The sequence below is a fragment of the Osmia bicornis genome, chromosome 1 (genome assembly GCF_907164935.1).
Source record: "Osmia bicornis bicornis chromosome 1, iOsmBic2.1, whole genome shotgun sequence".
NCBI lineage: Eukaryota > Metazoa > Arthropoda > Insecta > Hymenoptera > Megachilidae > Osmia > Osmia bicornis.
This window is the reverse complement of record NC_060216.1, coordinates 1,310,614-1,319,152: the sequence shown is the minus strand read 5'-3', so window position 1 is coordinate 1,319,152 and position 8,539 is coordinate 1,310,614.

Sequence of the window (8,539 nt, the reverse complement as noted above, 5' to 3'; positions counted from 1 at the left end):
TGTTGGCGAGGAGCGCGCAACGCGTGAGTAACCGATTCGCGAATAAAGGTACCTTGCGAACCGGGATCGATTAACGCGCGAATTATAGCGTGTCGACCTCCAGGAGTGCCGACTTTGACCCACGCAGTAGCGAGAACAACTCCTTTTTCGCGACACGCGGAACCGCAATGCGTGTTTACCTGGTCTGACACTGAAGTGTCATCCGTGTTATCATCGGTGTGCGTTACCGTGCTCGAATTTTGAATTCTTTGTGATGCCGCGTTATTAGTCGATTCGCGACTTTTATTCCCCGTTTGATTTATCGCGGGTTTACGTTCAGAATGCAAGAGGGTGTGGTGCCGCCCCTTGCAAATAGAACAACGACGTTTGCTAGAGCAGGCCGCCGGAAAATGACCTTTTTGTAAACAATTGAATCAATGCCGGTGTTCGCGCGCGAGAGACAAACGCTGCTCGACTGATTGTCCGCGAAACACGTCACATCGGAACAACGCGTGATCAGATCCGCACGCAATACATTGCGTTTCAGACGTATTTAAATTAGCTTTAACCGTTTTAATTGGCCCTGTTTTACCTTTACAGGAGCTGTTTTCTTCACCGCGCGAAGACGCCAACGATTCTAAGGTGCGAATACGTACATTTATAAACGCATCCCAATCAGCGAGGGATGGATACAACTCGTCTTCGCCCATACGCATCTCCCACTCCCGATGGGACTCTTTATCCAGCTTACGGACAAAATGAAAAATGAGCACATCGTTCCAGTATTCGACCGGACGCGATAAATTCTTTAATGCCGTTAAAGCGGCGCGAGATCTATCACGTAAGCTTCTTAGATCGTTTAAAACGGCAGATCCGATCGGGGGTGAGTCGAATAACATTTTTAAATGAGCATTTATGAGCGCGCGTTCGTTCGCATATCTGTCTGTCAACAACCTCCACGCAGCTTCGTAATTCGCCGCGGAAGTGGAAACATTTTTTAACAAAAGAGACGCTGCACCGGTTAAACTTGCTTTTAAATAGTGCAACTTTTGCACGTCGGACAACGACTCATTTGAACCCACTAACGCGTGAAAGAGATCTCTAAAGTTTTCCCACTCTGTATAATCCCCGGAGAATTTAGGCAATTCAATGCGTGGGAGTTTGACAGACGGCGCGGATTCGCGATGACAAGAAACGGAGCTTATGTTACAAGGGTTACTTGCTGCTTCGTTGTCCGCAGGTAAAGCTGCCGTCAGAGCGTCGAGGGCAGAGAGGAAGGCCGCTTCCGTATTGTCGAAGATGTCCTCGGAGAAGTAGGAATTTGTCCTGGTCTCCTCCTCAGTTGCAGCAACCTCAATCTGGATGTGCGTGGCTTGGAATTTGTTCCAGTAGTCCTTCAGCAAAGAGAGACGTCCGCGAATCACAGCAGGGGTGTGATTAGCCTTCCCCAGTTTTATAAAATTGCTGAGTGCATTACTTATTAAACGTGCGTGCACTTGGTTTTCACGGATTAACGGATCCATGATATTGTTATATTACGATTTTGAAAAATAAACGTACTTTAACCGCAAGGTGAACTTTAACGAACACGTCACTGTTTTCGCGGAACGAAGCGCGTGAACGTCCTCCGATGTTTATCGGCGGAGGTCGCGATGTCGGTTGAGTTCGAACGACACGTGCAAAATCCTTTGTTCTGCCGATTGAATCCGGCTTAAATTTTTGCACTTTCGCGATTTTAATGTTCACCACACTGATTTAATTGTTTTTATGCGGCACTGCACTTCCTTTATTTCCTTACTATCCGGCTCGAAGGACCATTTGTTGCGCGCAGAGAATAAATTTTTCCTCTGGGCAAAATACCGTTAGTTTCAGTAAGGAAGGAAGGAGTTTAATAATGTTTATCGACACTTTAATATACGTAATATAATTTAATGATCAAAAAAAGGAGTGTTGAGTCACTTTACACTCCGTGGCCTTTAATTAGTAAAGGCAAAACTGGTTTTTACAATTGTACTTTCAGTTGAAGTACATTGAGCGAATTAGTCGCGTGTTCTGAATATTTTGGAACTTTCTTTCGTTGGTGAATAGCGAACGAGTAGGACGATCGTCGCCGCGTCGCGGTTTTTATAATCGTGAGCGCGCTGACAACGCCGAAGGTTTTTCGGCGTTTGGCATAACTTTGCCTAATTTAAATTGGCGCGCGCTTAATCCCGAACATATTCAAACGAATGAATTAAAATACTTTTAACAATAAAACTTCAAGAAATATGAAATAATATTTGTATTTTTGATACTTACCGCGTTTTGCAGAACCACTCTTCAATTAATGTTCGATCTCTTCCCTTCTCTCTCTCTCTCTCGCTTTATTTCACTCACTCTCACTCACTGATTGTTGTAATTCGCCTTCACAATGCATCGGGCGATAATTGTCATAAAAACACTGAAAACACATGAACTTCCTGCACCAAGCACATTGGATAAAAGCCACCTTGGCGCATAAGCACTTCTCCCGCACAATAATATTAGGAAAACAAATTTGATTGACATTCATGAATACACGTCTCGACGTAATCAGTTTTGATGCATACCATGCGTAGGATAGCATCGCCTGGAATATTGGTGCCGACAACTGATTATGTATCAAACTATGAATTTTTATGGAATCAGTTCGGTTGTGAAGTTCTCGCTGTGTTTCGAGGAGTGTACTGCAATTTTGAAATTTTGAAATAAAGTTCTTTACTTGACGGAAAAAATAAACGTCACACGGTTAGCACAAGGGTGTGCATTTCGGCGGTATAATTTTTACCGTGCAAGTCGGTTGGTTTTGGTCGTCTGTGAACATGGAGTCATAAATGGTCATGTCAGTCTGTCCGCCCCACGAATCAAATATTAAGCAGAATTTATTGTTTTCTACATAAGGTTTCAAAACATGTTGAAGATACAATTTGTAAATGCCAGTTGTTAATTTCCCGGATTTCGAACACGTAACATACAAGTTTTTATACATATTTGTTAGCTGATTTACTTCTTCCGCCACTCTAGGACCGAATTTATTGGTGACTTCCTGTAAACATAAAAATACTTTCGGCAACAATTTGCCAGAAGCCGTTATTGAATATTGGGCCGTGTATGAATGTGTCACTTTATTAACACTACCTACCGCAACAAGCGTCTTTTTTTCTCCTTTGTAGGACAAGGTACGTCGAATATTCATTCGATATTCACAACTTGTTTGATCCGTGTTGATCACATAATTAGGGTTAAATGCGCTGATAAGCGATGTGTTCGAACATTCCATTTTGGATGTTTTTTCGCCAAAGTTACTGCCTTTATTTTGATATCAAGAGGTGTACCTGCGCAAGCTAATTTTTTTTACGGCTCATAATTGTCGTCAGACAGCATTTCCATCTCTGAAACAGATACATCTATATCGGCGTCTTTTTCTTCTTCTTCTGCTTCATCTTCATGTTCTTCTTCTTCGTGCAACAAATGTGGTACATCAGCAAACATCATTTCATGTTGCATTTCCCAAAACCGTTGCAAGATGCACTCGCCCATCCATTTCGAACGTATTTCGCCCATCCATTCCAATGCGTTGACAAAAAAATGTATAGTATCGGTCACTTCTCTTTTTGTATCTTCTGTGAAAAACTCATTAAAATCTGCACACGCACCTGTTGAGGGGTGTTTCTCATCCGTGCTCACCGTGTCAATATTCATACTTTTAACACAAATATCACTCACTGAAGCTCACTATGGTAACTGATAGCAAAACGTGTAGTATTCTACTAATGCCAAAGTATGCATATGTGAATAGAAGAATGCAGGAAGTTCATCTGTTTTCATTGTCAGTGTTTCTATGACAATTAATACCCGATGCATTATGAAGGTGAATTACAACAATCAGTGAGTGAGAGTGAGTGAAATAAAGCGAGAGAGAGAGAGAGAGAAGGGAAGAGATCGAACATTAATTGAAGAGTGGTTCTGCATGAAACCGCCTCAACCACTACGCCACCGCTTCGGTTGAAACAAATGTTATACCTTTAGGTATATAAGTCGCGCGTTGAAATCAGTAATTCATCAATTACTTGAAAACTATTAATTTGCGGACTGGGTATACATTAATAACATTTGCTTGCTTTTGAACAATCTACCAATCCCTCTAGGTCTAAAACCGATCCGGCGTTATGACCTTTGACCTCGATTTAAAAAAAAACTAAGGCGAAGTGACCTCAACCCTTTCACACAAGTGACTTTTGGGTGACCCCCAACCTATATGTTGAAGGCGATCAAAATCGGTGGGACGGAGGTTGTGGCCTCCTCTTGTAAGTAAAATTATGACTAATCGTAAGTAAGAGATAGAAATAAATAAAACTGGTTTATCTTTATTAACACTTTTTACTTTATTAACATTAGATTAATGATTAATGTGATTGGTGAGCCTACAAATCACTGCACATTTTCTCGAATCGTGGAATTAAACTGGATACGGCCACCCTCATCTCGTTTTCCACGTTGATTTTTGCTCTATACTTGCTTTTTATTACAGCGACGGCGGAAAACCCAGCTTCGCACAAATACGACGTCGAAAATGGAATTAAAATCCGCTGAGCATTATCACTTAAAAGGGGATATTCATCTTTTATTGAAATCCAAAATTCTGTCAATTCCATACTGCCAAATTTTGTTTTCAAACTGGTGTCGCAAGATAACTCGATAAGATTCTCTTCTTCTGCATAAGTAAATTCAGACGGAGCACTAGTGTTAAATGGATCTAGAATCCATGCAAACCTATCGAAATTTTCATTTTGAAAGTATTTCTCAAATTGGATAATTAGCTGTTGTGACGGTTTCTTCCCGCCGGTGGGTGCCGACTCAGTCGGTTGGCCGGGGGACTCGAGAATGAGCAAGCCAAGTTGTGTGTATAAACTGGATTTAATGTAAATGCTATATGTACAAACTATATACAGTATACTTAACCTACGACCCTGAGCTTTCTCTCAGTCTACGGGTGCTTATCTCTAAGCTCAATGCTACGCGGCTTATAATTACGGCTTATCCTATGGCTTACAAACTAACGGGTGCGGCGCAGCGCGGTTCGGTCCGACGCGGTCACGCTCCGGCGGTTCGGTCCGGTGCGGTCACGGTCCGGCGGTTCGGTCCAGTACGGCGGAGGTAGCGGGAATTCTAGGTAGCTGCGGAATTCGATGTCACATCTGGGGCGAATTGAAGCCGTCTGGGGTATCCCCGACAGTGGCTGCCGGATCAGTGATGCTTTCGGCGGCGGTCGCGAACCCGTCTCGTCGCCGAAGACTGCTGGAGGAGAGTGTAAGGTAGTTCCAAAAATACGGATCAGTCTCGCTATGTCGCACTCAATGGGGTACGCTCGGAGAGCAGATCTGGCTTTACCCGGCTCGCGTCGCGGTATATAGCTTCTCGCGAGGCTGGTTGCCTCGTGGGTTCGCGATCCGCGCGGTCGCCACCTGGCGACGACGTTGGTACTGGGCGCGAGTCGGCGGTGGTATGGTTGTGGGCCCGCAGGGGCTCGCGAGTTCGCGGCCTTTATATATATATCTCCTTACACTGTGATAAGTGCGCTCCAAACATGGTTTTTATATCTTGAGAAAAATCAAATTCATTTGACGTCAAAAATTGCTGCAATATTAAAAAACAATCTTTGCCTGCATCTTCATTCAATTTTCTTCTCCATAGTTTGAGTTTTTTTATGAAAGCTGATATTTTGTCCGTTGACTTCAAAAGGTGCATGTTTTTTCCCTGCAGAGAAAGATTAAGGGAATTCAGCTTTTCAAAAATGTCGCATAAAAATGCCAGTTTTATTAAAAAATCGGCATCGGCAAAATGTTCTGTATCTTTGTATCCTTTCTCTTTAAGGGAAATAAAAATTTCTTGCCGTAATTCAAAGGTACGTGATAAAACATTACCACGAGAGAGCCATCGTGCACTGCTATAGTACAACAAAGACGAGTGTTCGGCTCCCATATCCTCACACAGTTTTTTAAAAAACCTTGCTTTCAATGGATGAGATTTTATAAAATTTACAACATTCACCATACATTCTAACACCTGATTCAGTGCAGGACTCAGATGCTTTGACGCAAGCGCTTCTCTATGAATAATGCAATAGGTCCACAGTGCATTTGGTGATTTGCTTCGAATAAGTGCTTGTAATCCTTCATAGCAGCCAGACATGGAGCGAGCTCCATCAGTACAGACACCAACGCACTTAGACCAATTCAAATTATTTTCAGATATGAATGTATCAAAAATCTCGAACAGGTCCTGAGCCTTCGCTCCTGCAGTGATACTTTTACAAAACAGAAGGTCTTCTGTAATATTATTACAATCTATAAACCGTACATAGCATATCAAATGAGCATCCTTATTATTATCCGTAGCCTCATCTAGCTGCAATCCAAATTCCACTCCTTTAATTTTTTCAATTAATTGATAGTTGATATCCTCCACCATATATTGTATTCTTCGACTAATTGTGTTATTGGACAAAGGCACTTTTAAAAGCATTTTCCCAGCAGACTCACCAACCATGATGGTCACCATGTCTACAGCAGCCGGTAGAATAAGTTCTTCTGCGATGGTATGAGGCTTCTTACATTTCGCGATTCTGTAAGCCACCTTATAAGATGCTAGCAAAGCGTTGTTTGCTATTAATGCAGTCTTAAAAAATGTATTTTTGTGTTGTTTCAGTTCTTTTAACTTCCTGGCAAAAAAATCCCGAGGTTTGCCAACCATGCTGTGGTAATTAGATTCTAAATGACGCTTCAATTTACTTGGAAGCATACACTCCGCTGCCAAAACTTTCATACACAATACACATTGTGGTCTCTCTTCACCATTAATTTCTGTTGACGTAAAACCAAACTTCATCATATTTGCGATATTTTCGATTCTTCACAGTCGTGTCACTGGTTGAAGCCATACTTTCTTTATCTGGACTATTACGTTTATTTCATTTGACTTAGCTTATAAACCGACTGACTAAATCTAGCCGGCAACGCTTGCTTATATGTTTTCCGCAAGATCTTCTAGAACAGTCCAAATCTGTTGTGAAGGAATTCGCCGAAGAATATGTACAATATTGCCCCGAAATAAGCAACACTTTCGTGTCTTGAAATAAGCAAATCGCTATCGCCTCCTTTTTGTTTGAAGTCGCCCACCGAGTGAGAGATCTGAGAAGGAGTGAGAGCAGCATGAAAGCCAGAGGCCATACATTGTCACGCTCGAGCGAACAGTTTATCGTGCTTCTTTCATGCGGTTTTATGATATGTGCCACCTATTCAAGTTCGAGCTTAAGATCAAAGTCAAGCCGAATAGTATCCTTCCCTCGTAATAAGTAACTCGCCGGTCCCGAGCGAGTAAAAAATCTAGATATTTTTAATTTCTCATTTTGTTTTTTGTTTAGCTAAGCCAAATGTCTTGGTTTGCCAGTTTCCATGGCAGTATGGGATGGCTATGGCAAGGGCAGACTTCACCTTCTTTGTGTCTATTTTACATCGCAACCATGCTGCTAAAAAGTCGCCGACTGTAAGTTGCTCGTACTGAAGCTTCTTTGTTGAAACCTTGGCGGGGTGGAGAGCGGTAACTATCTCCTTTATTGTTATCCAGTCACTCTCCGTTAATACTACATTTTCGTCTCTATTATTTTTGTTGGCCTCCATCAGAACTTGCGTACACACATTTTGCACAGATAACAGACTCGTTAACATGTCGTGTGTGGAGTGTTAACGAGTCTCCACGTCCAGTAGAGGTTTGTTGCGTCCCAACCCTGCGAGAACGCCAACAGCTATTGGGCTGCGCAGCTTCTTCACAATATTCCTTGCCTTGTAGATCGGCTCTTGAAACTTGCCAAGTGCATCCGACACGGCAACCTGCAATGTGTGCGCTGCACAACGCTGACCAATAATTCCCACGGCTGGCTCTACTTGTGGCACGTTTTCCATAACTTTGGGCCATTCCTCCGCAACTGCCAAAAGAGTGTTTTCCAGCGTTTCTTCGTTGGCATTGTTTAATTCAGATGCAAGGATGCCCTCGATGTCCTCTTCTTCTGATCCTTGAGAATCCGCAACTGGTACCTCTTCACCCAGAACATTTTATCATGTTGTGGCCATTGTCGGTGGTAATGCTATATACTTGCTCTAAGCTTATGTGAAAATCAGAGAGTACAGTAAGCACTTCTCTTTTCAGATTTTCAGCCGTTTGTCGTAAGAAAAGCTCTTTTACGGCAAGATTCCTCAGGCAGATTCGACCATTCTTGCATAGCTGAATGTTCACTCAAAGAAGGGAACGATCCAATCTTGTGGCGGAATCCAGCTTCAGACACAACATTCTGCCTTGGATCTCATTCTTAATTTTTTCTTTCAACTGCTGAGCTTCGTAATGGACAAAGTCCCGAATGTTATGTCGATTGATACCCACGTTGATGCTATGTTGTGTGCGAAGAGCGTAAATAATGGGATTGAGGATTTTCCGCAAGCCGGAGTCCTCTACCACAGAAAAAGGCGGCCATTGACAGTCGTCATTT